Source organism: Coptis chinensis, chromosome 2 (genome assembly GCF_015680905.1).
Source record: "Coptis chinensis isolate HL-2020 chromosome 2, ASM1568090v1, whole genome shotgun sequence".
In the NCBI taxonomy this organism is placed as follows: Eukaryota; Viridiplantae; Streptophyta; class Magnoliopsida; order Ranunculales; family Ranunculaceae; genus Coptis; species Coptis chinensis.
The window spans coordinates 58,162,958-58,174,636 of record NC_141457.1 but is presented as its reverse complement, the minus strand read 5'-3'; the positions used below and the strand labels follow the sequence as shown (position 1 = coordinate 58,174,636).

Here is an 11,679-nt window from a genome sequence, read left to right as displayed (position 1 = left end):
CCTAGCCAACCTATTTAGTGCAATATGGTCGGACGGGGTGTATGAGGCTACTAGTTGATGTTGTAGGCGCCAGCTAGGCCTAACCATAGCATGAAAAGAACGGACTATATCATTGGTTGTGCGCATTGTATCAACCTTGACCCAATCAATGAAACGTGTACAGAATTCTTGGAAAAAGAATGTCATTATACGTGTGATTGTGACTGGCATAAGAATACGTTATGTTGGCCTTGTTGTTCTATTTAAAATATACCAGCACCATAGGTCTCGTGGAAATTTACCCAATCATAATTGTTGTCATTATCAGCTATATAATCAATCTGGGTGTCTTGGGCAGCGGTTGGAATTCCTAATGAAAAAGTAATTAAGTACTTAGTCAATTCAAAAGACATAACAGCCGAGTAATGAATTAAAGTACTGGAAGTTAGAAAAGTGGAACCTGGAAATCCAAGCCTGCCTTGTGGCGGTGAGGGCGTGCGCGCGCTTAAGATATACCTTTGGTGGGCGCAGTGCGCAACAAAGAATGCTGATACAGGTTAATACGAGCGCGGTGCTCGCTAAGTTTGTGCTTGTGTGAGGCGCGTGTGAGCTCTGAGATGCAGCGATATGTTTAGGGTTTTCAGTTATGAAACTATATGCTTAGAGATTGTTTTTATAGTGTTTGGTTGTTAAATCTAAGGCCGGATTATTGCTAAAATAAAAGATGTGAAAAAAAAACATTTTTAGAATAGTTCCATACACATGAATTCTATTTTAGTTTTTGAAATTTCTATATATGATTAGCTTATGAAATTCCATGAAATTTAAGGTTCCTAATTACATTATGGATTCCAATTGAATAAAACAAAGCCCATGGGTTGCATATAATGGGTTTCTCTATTAGATTAGCTTCTAAAATTCCGTGAAACTTTGACATTCCTCGAAATACCAGGTACCTAATTACATTGTGGATCCTAATTAAATTAAACGTGGCCCAAGGGTTCTTATATTTTGGCCTAAAACTTATATAAATGTGATTTAAGGCATGCAATTTCATACGTTTACATATATTAAAATATACCACCCCTAAACAATTTGAGAGGGGGGGGGGGGGGTTCATGACATTGAGCAATTAAATTACCTACACAGGCTGAATATCAACTTAAAAACTATATGATAAAGAATATGTGATTAATCATGCATTAAATTTATCAATACGTGCATAAATAAATAATCACATAAACAAATAAATACTAACTACTTAACTAAAAATGAAATTAACGATTAATTAAACTAAAGTATTGAAATTAAAATAATTCTAATTCTAATCAATACGGAAATTAAATAGTTATTACAAAACAGAAATAATTCTAATCAAATTCATCACAACAAATCAAATATAAATAAGCTATCCCTGGGAAGAAGAAGGCCCTAAACCGTCAGATGGACAACGACGACGACTACGCTCACGTCTAGAATTAGTAGAAGAAGGCGAACCTCCTGGTTGGGGCAAAGGCCTTAAGACTTTGGCCTGAAAAGCTGCCTGCACCTCTTCCATATTCTTTATAGAATTAAACATGTCAGCGTGATTGTCGGCAATGGTTTGAATGTTATGCTCTAGGCTGCGGTGATCACATTGAAAGGAACCCTGATGCCTCTGTATCGATTCACAGAGCGTAGTTAGGTTTTGTTGATGACCATAAATAGTACGCATCCCGCTATGGATAAGAGTAGTGAAAAATGTGCAAAATCAGAAGTAGCACGATCCATAGCATTCTCAGCAAATCAAGCAGGATATTCATCTTCATCCTCATCTTTATCCATACCATTAGCTCTCTCTCTAGGCAGTGTCCAATTCTTTTGGACACAGTCACTATGCACCTTTATATTTGAGTGAAGCTTAATATGAGTCCTAGGTGACTCAGGCACACAACCCTAAGATAACATAATCTTAGTAACTAAAACAGGAAGGGGTGCAGTGCTCAGGCCTACAGCCATAAGTTCTTCAAGTATAAAATCAATGAGGCAAAAACCATACCTCCTATTCTGTAGAACCTAAAGAACGTGCAGGAACGACAAGCTGATGTCACTTGACTTCGAAGTGTTACAGAGGTTCTTTCCTAGCCACTGCGTCACAGCCAGCTGGTTAATCCTCAGTGACTACTGGCAGTCATAGTGAGAACGATCATTATATCGACCCTCAAGCAGCATCTCCGACATCAACTGATGCACTCCATCAAACTGGGATCGCTGTAAGGTCAGGGTGACCTGTTTTGCTGGTATCCCAGTGATGGTAGCGAGCAAATCCCGAGTCACATCCAAGTGAACTCCGTCAAAATCCACAAACATCCTCCTTGAAGGAAGTATCGTCTTATTTCGATAAAACTTCAACAACAAATCCTCATGGTAGTACTCCTCAGTAGAGTACCACATTCTATCTCACCCTCTATCACGCATCTCCATACCGTAGAATGTCTAGAATATCTCCGCGTAAAATACGAATTCTGGTATGATTTTTACTGGTTGGGCCATTGTATGGTTGGATTTTGAATACGAGAAAGGGATTAAATAGGGTATGATTAGGGGAAGGCGCTGTAAAAATTTGGAGAAGGTCTGTGTAGTTAAGGGCAAGGGACGTGCTTAGATTTAGTTTCTGGTAGGCACAGTGCGCGCTGGGATCGATTTAGGTTAGGTTGATTTTTGATTGAGAAGATGAAGTGAATGGGCCGGTGTGCGAGTTTAAATGGGATGGTTGGTGGGGTGTAAATATTGTAGGTTGGGTGGAAAAATGAATTTTGGCCCAATCCCAAATCTTTTCTAAAATACCCATCTTGTCATGCTGCCTCGTAAACTTAAAACTAAGAGTCCCGATTCATTAGCGGTCCAATATTTGTGAATGAGCTATAAAAATGATCAGCATGAAGAATGCTATCTAATGATCTAGGAAAAAACTCAAATCTAATCGTGGGTTATATATAAAATGGTGGAAGAATGCCTCAAAAAGTGTAAATGACATAAGTTATGAGGGTGATGGAAAATCTAGAAGACTTGATTGTGTCACACGAATCATGACTTAAAGCAGCATAAACAAAGATAGGAAGTTGAGAAAACAAGGTGGGGTGATTACCCACCCCCAAACAAAATTTTAGAATAGGATGAAAAAAATCCTATTCTAAAATTTTGTTGTGGTGAAAAAGAAGGTCTTTTAAAGTCAGATACCCTAGACTTTCTAATCTATCTAATATTTATGGGTTTATATTTTCTAATTTTTATGAAATTGATTTTTGTAAAATAGAAAACAAATAATGCAAATAAAAATGTAAATCACTTCATAGAGAAACACTACTCAAAAGAAACGATAAAAAGTAATGCGTGAATTACATGAAAGTGGACTAAGGACCCGACACTTACAACCACACACTCCAAAAGGAGGGTCTGGTTACCTTAATGGAGCACTCCCAAAATATGGAATATGGATAGGAAGTACACCAAGCATAGAGGTCAGTCCTCATAAACAGGATCTTGTAGAAGAGTTTCTTCTATAGCGGGTGAACGTAATTCGTCGAAATATTTTAAGTGTTGTCCATTTACTTGAAAGGTACTATTGCCTTTGGGATTTACCAAAGTAATGACTCCTTGAAGAGTAACATCAGTAACTAGAAAAGGTTCTGACCAACGTGTTTTTAATTTTTCAGGAAAAATGTGCAAACTTGAGTTATATACTAAAACATTTTGGCCAAGATCAAACTCTTTACACAAAATATGTTTATCATTAATACGTTTAATGTTAGCCTTATAATCTTTCGCTAAATCGTAAGAATCGCTACGTATTTCTTCAAGCTCATTTAATTGTAATTTGTGCTTGACACCAGCGGCGTTAATGTTGAAATTAAGACTTTTAATAGCCCACAGGGCACGGTATTCCAACTTAACAGGCAAGTGACAATGTTTACAAAAAACTAAGCGGTAAGGGGACATACCAATAGGTGTTTTAAAAGCCGTTCTATATGCCCATAAAGCATATGTTAGGCGTCTGAACCAGTCTTTCCTATCAAGATTAACTATCGTTTCTAAAATATTTTTTATTTCTCTATTGGACACCTCTACTTGACCACTAGTTTGAGGATGGTATGGAGTCGCCACCTTATGGGTAACTCCATATTTCTTGACTAAAGCTTCTTCAACTTTATTACAAAAATATTTTCCTCGATCACTAATGATGGCCTTAGGTAAACTGAAACGTGAAAAGATATACTCCTTCATAAATAATACTACAGTTCAGTGGTCATTATTACAACAAGCCATGACTTAAATCCATTCAGAAACGTACTCTACAGCTACAATAATATAAATGAAACCATGCGAAATAGGTAACAGGCCCATAAAATCTATGTCCCAGATATAAAAAATCTCCACTATAAGAATGGGATTTACAAGCATCATATTACGTTGAGTAATACGCCTAAGTTGTTGACATCTAATACACGCTTTGCAGTGTGCATGGGCATCTTGAAATAGGGTAGGCCAATAAAAACCGCATTAAAGAACTTTGGCGACAGTTATCTTTCCACTAAAATGACCCTCGCATGATTTTTCATATATGGCAGAAGGATAAGACTTCATTGTGCTCCCACTGGGGAATGCAATGACGAATTATCTGATTCGCACAATATTTAAAAAGGTAGTGTTCATCCCAGTAGTAAAACTTAACTTTGGCAAAAATCTTATGTGTTCATTCCTAGTCCATATCTCAAGAATGATCTCAGACACTAAAAAGTTAACAATGTCTGCATACCAAGGTGCAGAAAAAATTGAATAAAGAAGCTCATCTGGAAAAGAGTTAGATATCGATTCGGAATCACTATCATCCTCATTAGCTAACCTAGATAAGTGATCTGCAACTACATTTTTAGCTCCTTTTTTATCCTTAATTTATAAGGTAAATTCAGTTAGGAGAAGAATCTAATGGATCAATCTCTGCTTAGCATCCTTCTTCGCAAGAAGGTACCTAAACGCGGCATGGTCCATATAGACGATGGTCGTGGAACCAACTAAGTAGGGACGGAACTTATCTAAGGCGTAGACAACGGCTAGAAATTCCTTTTCAATAGTAGTGTAATTACATTGAGCATCATTTAAGGTTTTACTAGCATAACAAATTACAGTATACTTATTATCTAACTTCTGTCCTAGAACATCACCAACATCATAATCATTAGCATCACACATAAGTTCAAAAGGTGTAGACCAGTCTGGTGGTTGTATAATAGGCCCAGAGGTTAAAACGGCTTTCAAAGTTTCAAAAGCCTGTTTACAGTCATGATTAAAATAAAAAATGGCATCTTTTAAAAGCAATTGTGTTAAAGGATTAGCAATTTTTGAAAAATCTGTTATGAAACGTTTGTAGAAGCCTGCGTATCTTAGAAAGGCCCTAATATCACAGACAGTCCATGGTATATGCAGCGGCGCTATTTTATATATTTTAGCTTTATCTACTTCTATTCCATTTTTAGAAACAATATCTTAGAAAACTATGCCTTTAGTGACCATAAAATGACATTTTTCCCAGTTTAAGACTAAGTTCTTTTCCTGACACCGTTTCAAAACTTTAGAAAGAATTGAAAGACAATCTTCAAAGGAATGACCATGAATGGAAAAATCATCCATAAATACTTTCATGATTTTCTCCACTATGTCACTAAAAATATGCAGGGTACAACGCTAGAAAGTACCAGGCGCATTACACTGGCGAAAGGGCATTCTTTTATATGCATACATACCAAAGGGACATGTGAATGTAGTCTTCTCTTGGTCATTAAGGTCAATAATAATCTGGAAATAGCTAGAGTAGCCGTCTAAAAAACAATAGTAAGCATGGCGGGCTAGATGTTCAAGCAGTTGGTCGACAAAGGGTATAGAAAAGTGATCCTTATGTGTCATAGCGTTAAGCTTCCTATGATCAATACAAATCTGCCATGTTATAGGGATTCGGGTGGAAACTAACTCTCCATCGGCATTACAAATAACTGTAACACCTGATTTCTTAGGGACTACATGAACTGGGCTCACCCATTCACTATCTGAAATGAGGTATATGATGCCAGCATCGAGTAATCTCAAAACATCCGCTCGAACTACCTTCTTCATGGCAGGGTTCAAATGATGTTGTGGCTCACAGGAGGGTTTTGCATTATCCTCCAAATGTATGCTATGTTTGTATATGCTAGGGTCAATACCTTTAATATCGTCTAAAGACCAACCAATCGCAGAACGATGTTCTCAAATAACCCAAATCAAATTTACCTCTTCAGTAGCATATAACTAAGATGATATAATAATTGGATGAGTGCCATCCAGATCTAGATGAATGTACTTTAACTCAGCGGGAAGAGGTTTAAGATTAGGGGTGGGAGGAGTGGGAATCAGGGAATCAGGAGGGTTTTCCTCCTCTAAAATGCAGATTTGTTAAGGAATGAGTTCTTCAAACTCAGGAGCTAGATCGTGGATAGGAGTAGATTCTAAGAGGGCATGTACTTCTTGTAGGAACCGTTATGGTTGCATGTAATGGTTTACAAACTGTGAAAACCCATGTGCAGCGGAATAAGGGTGTTCATGATTTTGATTTGGAATCATACCTTTGAACAACTGTGATATCTCTAAGAATCCAAGCTCTATGAATCAACAACCTCTTGATCTTCTGTTGTATTTCTATCCTTGGAATGGACGTTGTGTGGGCAACGATCTACCAGCCCCTTCTTTCTCTATTGGCTGAATTTTAGGACTAATTGTTCTTGAGCAATCACTCAGTGTTTGGCTAGGAAAGAAGGGTTTCTTTATATAGGCTACAACAAGGACCATGAAGAGAAATTAGGGCTAGGTCTCCTGGCGGGTTTGGGCTTCCCATGTTCGCCCAAAACACATGGCCCAAGTCTGTCAACAAATGGCTTATTCCACTAAAGGCCATTATTGCACCACCACCCTAATCCCAAATTACGTGCATTACGTTTATGGGCTCCATATTTTATGCTTGTTGATCTCCCCGTGTTAAGATATCGAATGCCCATTGATTAAGTCAAGTTACTGATAACTACATTAATCAACTTCTTATGTCCTTGAGTAGTACCACTCAACCTCATTGTCATGTCAGATTAAATCCACATGCAGGGTGTACATGACAATCCTTATGAGCTCCTCAAGGGGACATCATCAACTCGACTTCCTGCGGGTCACAGATTCCTTCTATAATCAACAACACACCTTACATATAATGTCATTACCCAATCCATCTAGTTTGTTAATTCACAAATGAATCTCACTCATTGATGATTTAAAGAAATGTACAATGCACGTAAGTGCCCGTTATTATATCTGGATTAAGAGGACAAACATCCATAATAATAGAGGTGTTTGTTTTCTTATATAGTTAGTATAAAGAGAAACAACCTCACTTGGTCCTATTCAATACACACAAAGTGTACTAGTATAATCCCGTAGTCAAGATAGACTAATAGCAGATTATATTACAACCGTACCAATAGTTTCTCCAAATCCATCTACGTTGTGAATGTTTACTTATACTTTATAAGGCACTGATGATATGATCTTCTATGTATCACCAAACACCATATCTTCTATAATAGAAACTCTTAGACGCACGTATATAACTAATAACATATATAATATGCATAACATTTGCCCATATGATTCTCATTCAGAAAAGGAAGAATTAGAGTTAATACAAAAGTAATGCTTTTAGTATATAACCCTACCACTTCTTGGATGTAAGAATCCTAAGTATTGCCAAAGGAAAGAAATTAGTGCATCTGATTATCTGGAAAAGTTTTTTTTAAAACAATCTTGAGTGAGGCTCTCTATCATGCTATTTTCGCCATCTATAGTCGTGTCTGGTGTCTGTTGCATCATTTTAAAAATATTTACATCAACATCAAGATTTCCAAAGGAAATGGACATCGAACCGTCATGGTAACTAATGAGGGCATTGGCAGTTTACAAGAAAGGACGCCCTAAGATGATAGTAATAAAGTCATAGGTGACTTCTGTGTCTAGAATGACAAAATCGGCCAGATAATAGAAGTCTTGTACTTTAACAAGAATATTTTCAACTACACCCTTAGGATACTTAATCGAACGACCGGCTAACTTCAAAGTTATTATAGTCGGTTTTAGATAATGTATTCCTAGTTGTTTATAAAGTAAAATAGGGGAATGTTAACACTCGCCCCTAGATCTAGAAGAGCAATTGTGGTGAAAGTTTTGCCTAAGGTGTATTGTACAGTGGGACGACCAGGGTCTTTGTACTTAACGATTATGTTGTGTTAAGATAAAGAGGGAAACTATTCTGTTAAGAAGGTTTCTTTAGGTATATTTGTTTTCCTCTTTGTAGTGCACAAATCTTTAAGAAACTTAGCGTGTTATGGAAGACATTTTATGGCATCGAGGAAAGGTAGATTTATAGTTAAATTTTTGAAAAGTTCCCTAATCTTGTCAAAATAATCATCCTTCTTTAGTATAGCTAGTCTCTGGGGAAACGAGGGTTTTTCCCTATATGTAGCATAAGGGTTAATAGTATTATTGCCCATTTCTTTAACTGTTGTCAGTTTCCCCTTAGGTTAAGGTTTAACTGGTACTTCTACAGTGGTAGGATCTTCAGTTTAAACTACGATATCTAGTAAGGTTCCTTTATCTTTATTAGTTTGTGGGAAATCCTTAGGCATTATTACTTTGTTGTCAACCACTTTTCCTGAACGGAGAGTAGTTACGGCCTTTAATTCTCATTGTATTATATTTTCATTACGAGAACTACCATTTAATTCAAAGGCTGTGTTTGTTGATTTTTTATTAGGTACAGGTTGACCAGGAAACACACCTTTTGTTGTGGTTTTTCTTGGGCTAACTGTTGGATGGATTGTTGGATGGCTAGTAATATTTATTGTTGAGCTTTCATGTATGCATCGAATCTATCAGTTTGGGAATGTTGAGTTGCCACGGGTTGTGTAACAGGAACTATGTCACGTTGATTATTAATGGGTGGATTTTGATAGTTGTTATTAATCGGGACTAAACTTTTTTTTATTATTATTATAATTACCTTGCCCTTGTCCTTGCCTTGGTTGATATCGATTATAAATGTTGGTGGGCCTAACATTTTGATTATTAAAACCTGGAGGTGCTGCTTGTTGTGATTATTACGCTAACTAAAATTAGGATTTTGTCTCCAAGGTGCGTTAGGTATATAATTAAAAGCACATACATTTTTTGGCTGTGATTGTGGTTGTTCATAAGCAAGAGGACAATAATGATCGGAATGCTCAAGACTATAACAGAAATTACAGCGAAAAGAGTTTATATTCATGACGGGAGTTAGTTTCTCTTCTTCTTTATGAACAGAAAGAGCATCTACCTTACGAGTGAGGGATTCAATTAAAATTTTAAGTTCAGGATCTTGTTTAATCTCAAACATACTGGCTGCCTTAGCTGTAGAAGATGTAATGGAGCGGGAGTAATCGTTATCTCCCCAGTTGTTACTTTTCTTTGATTAATTATCTAGAAAATTATAAGTATCTGTGGCTCCTTTACCTAGGAAATTACCTCCATTCATGATATCTAAAGTCTATTTATGATGTTGGGATAGGCCTTTGAAGAAGGAACAAACTAGTGTGTTTTTACCCAAATTATGATGTGGACATTATACTAGAAGATCAATTAAACGATTCCAAGCCTCAGAAAATGATTCGTGAGGTTTTTGGTGAAAGAAATGAATATTTTATAGCATCTCATCAGTTTTCTGTGGCGGGTAAAATTGTTCCATAAATAATTATACTAGTTTTTCCCATGGGTTGACAGAGTTCGGCTTTTGTGCTGTTAGCCAAGCAGCCGCTTTGTCAGCTTGGGTGAAAGGAAACTCCCTGAGCTTTATTTGTTAAGGTCTTACATTAAGATGATGAAATGTAGTCATAACTTGTTGTATTCTACGTAAGTGTTGATAAGGCTTTTCATGGTCTAAGCCATGGAAAACAGGTAGCAGATTAAATATATTGGGGGGGATTCTAAAATCTCCCGTAGTATCTGCAAGAATTATGCAGGACTCAGGTCCATCATTTAAAGCCTTATAAAAATCAGAGAGAGGCATCTCTGCTATTTCTTCACCCATTGGTACAAATATAGTATTGGTAGGTGTAGGTGGTGTGGGTGTAGGTGGTGTGTGTGTGGTGATTGGTGAATTTCTAGATAGACGTTAATTTTTGCGTCTACGATAAACTAATATGGCAGGTTTATGTGTACCAGATTTTAATCTCATGCAAGTTTTAAGTCTAATATGCAAATCCTAACGAGCATGCAAAAATAAGTCTGATTATTGCTAGAAATATAATCCTCTAACAGTTAATTCGAGGATGTATAGAGGTGTTACCTGGAGCGTCCTTGCTACGCGTATAAAAAATGTTTTCAGTAGCCTTGAAGCACGTCTACGTTACTTGAACAATTATACGAGTATTGGTCCGGGTACATGGTGTTGATTGTGAAATCCTGTAAAAATATTAACCTTATTAGTTTTAAAAATTTTAAGAATTAGGAAAAGGGTTTTTGCTATGGGCTTCATGTTGGGGCTGAATGTTAGGCTTGTGAAACGGGCTTGGTAGTGGGTGGGCTTACTAATTTAACTACGATTAAATAATTAATTTTTTTTTTGTATTTTTCTATCAAACCAATAGCCAGGTCATTTAGGAATTTGAGGGAGGTTGTCCATGCATGCACGTTCCGTTTTCTAGACACCGTTTGGAATGAAGAAAAATAATTTTTGAAATTTTGTAATTTTTAGCATATGAGTACTGTAATGTACTCTTGAGATAATTTTGGAAATAATATTAAAAAATTGAGTTACTGTATTTAACCTAGGGCGCATGCGCGCTAAGCAACAAGGTAATTTGGCACGGGTTGCGCTTGGTATGTGGAAGGTGGGTCGCGCTCAAGGTTGGGAATTTTAGGGCACGCGCGTGCTCGTGATTGAAAACTAGGGATTCAAATTTTTTGGGTCAGGTCATGGGAGGGCAGGGAGTTGGCTGATCAATTCGTATGCTCTCGAACAGTAGCATAAAAATTCGAAAAAAGTACGAACAGTGTTTTACTCTGTGTGTTTGTGAATAGTGAAAATAGTGTTTTCTAAACTAAGTACGTGTAATGTAAATGAACTAGATGGCAAGCGGTGCCATTGATAATAAATGGTTAGGATGTTTTGTTGAACAATAGATTAGAGATGCTTGAACAGTAGAGAAAGAGGTGAAAAACAGTAGATAAAACTCATCAAAATCATGTGATAAAGAGGAGAATAGTCGTGTTCGCCAAATTCTAGTTGTACACTACTTGGATGCGAGTCTAAATTAGAAGTATGCTTCACTAATGATAGTCAAAACAGTAGATATAAAGAAAAAATAGTGAATTTAGATAATGAATAATGGTATTAGAATGAGTTTAATTTGCCACGTGATTCGATTGACTATTAGTTAGTATCGAATTGCTTTGTTAATCCCTAGTGAAGACCAAGTCCTCTCGGATCGAGGTTCCACTAGCATGAGAGTGTAACTCCACCACAAATCTCTTTGGTGGTGGCTCTATAATCTAGTTATCCGTTATGAGCTCTATCTCTAGTTACTTGTAACGAAGAACTTGACGTTCTTTTATGTA

General features: G+C 36.8%; 1 non-coding gene across 1 annotated transcript; it reads left to right on the top strand.

The window, feature by feature from the left end:
• Positions 1 to 9,668: 9,668 nt before the first annotated feature.
• Positions 9,669 to 9,774, top strand: LOC147516815 (small nucleolar RNA R71). The gene has a single exon (XR_015214631.1). It is a non-coding gene; the product is annotated as a small nucleolar RNA R71 (small nucleolar RNA).
• The last annotated feature ends 1,905 nt before the right edge of the window (positions 9,775 to 11,679 follow it).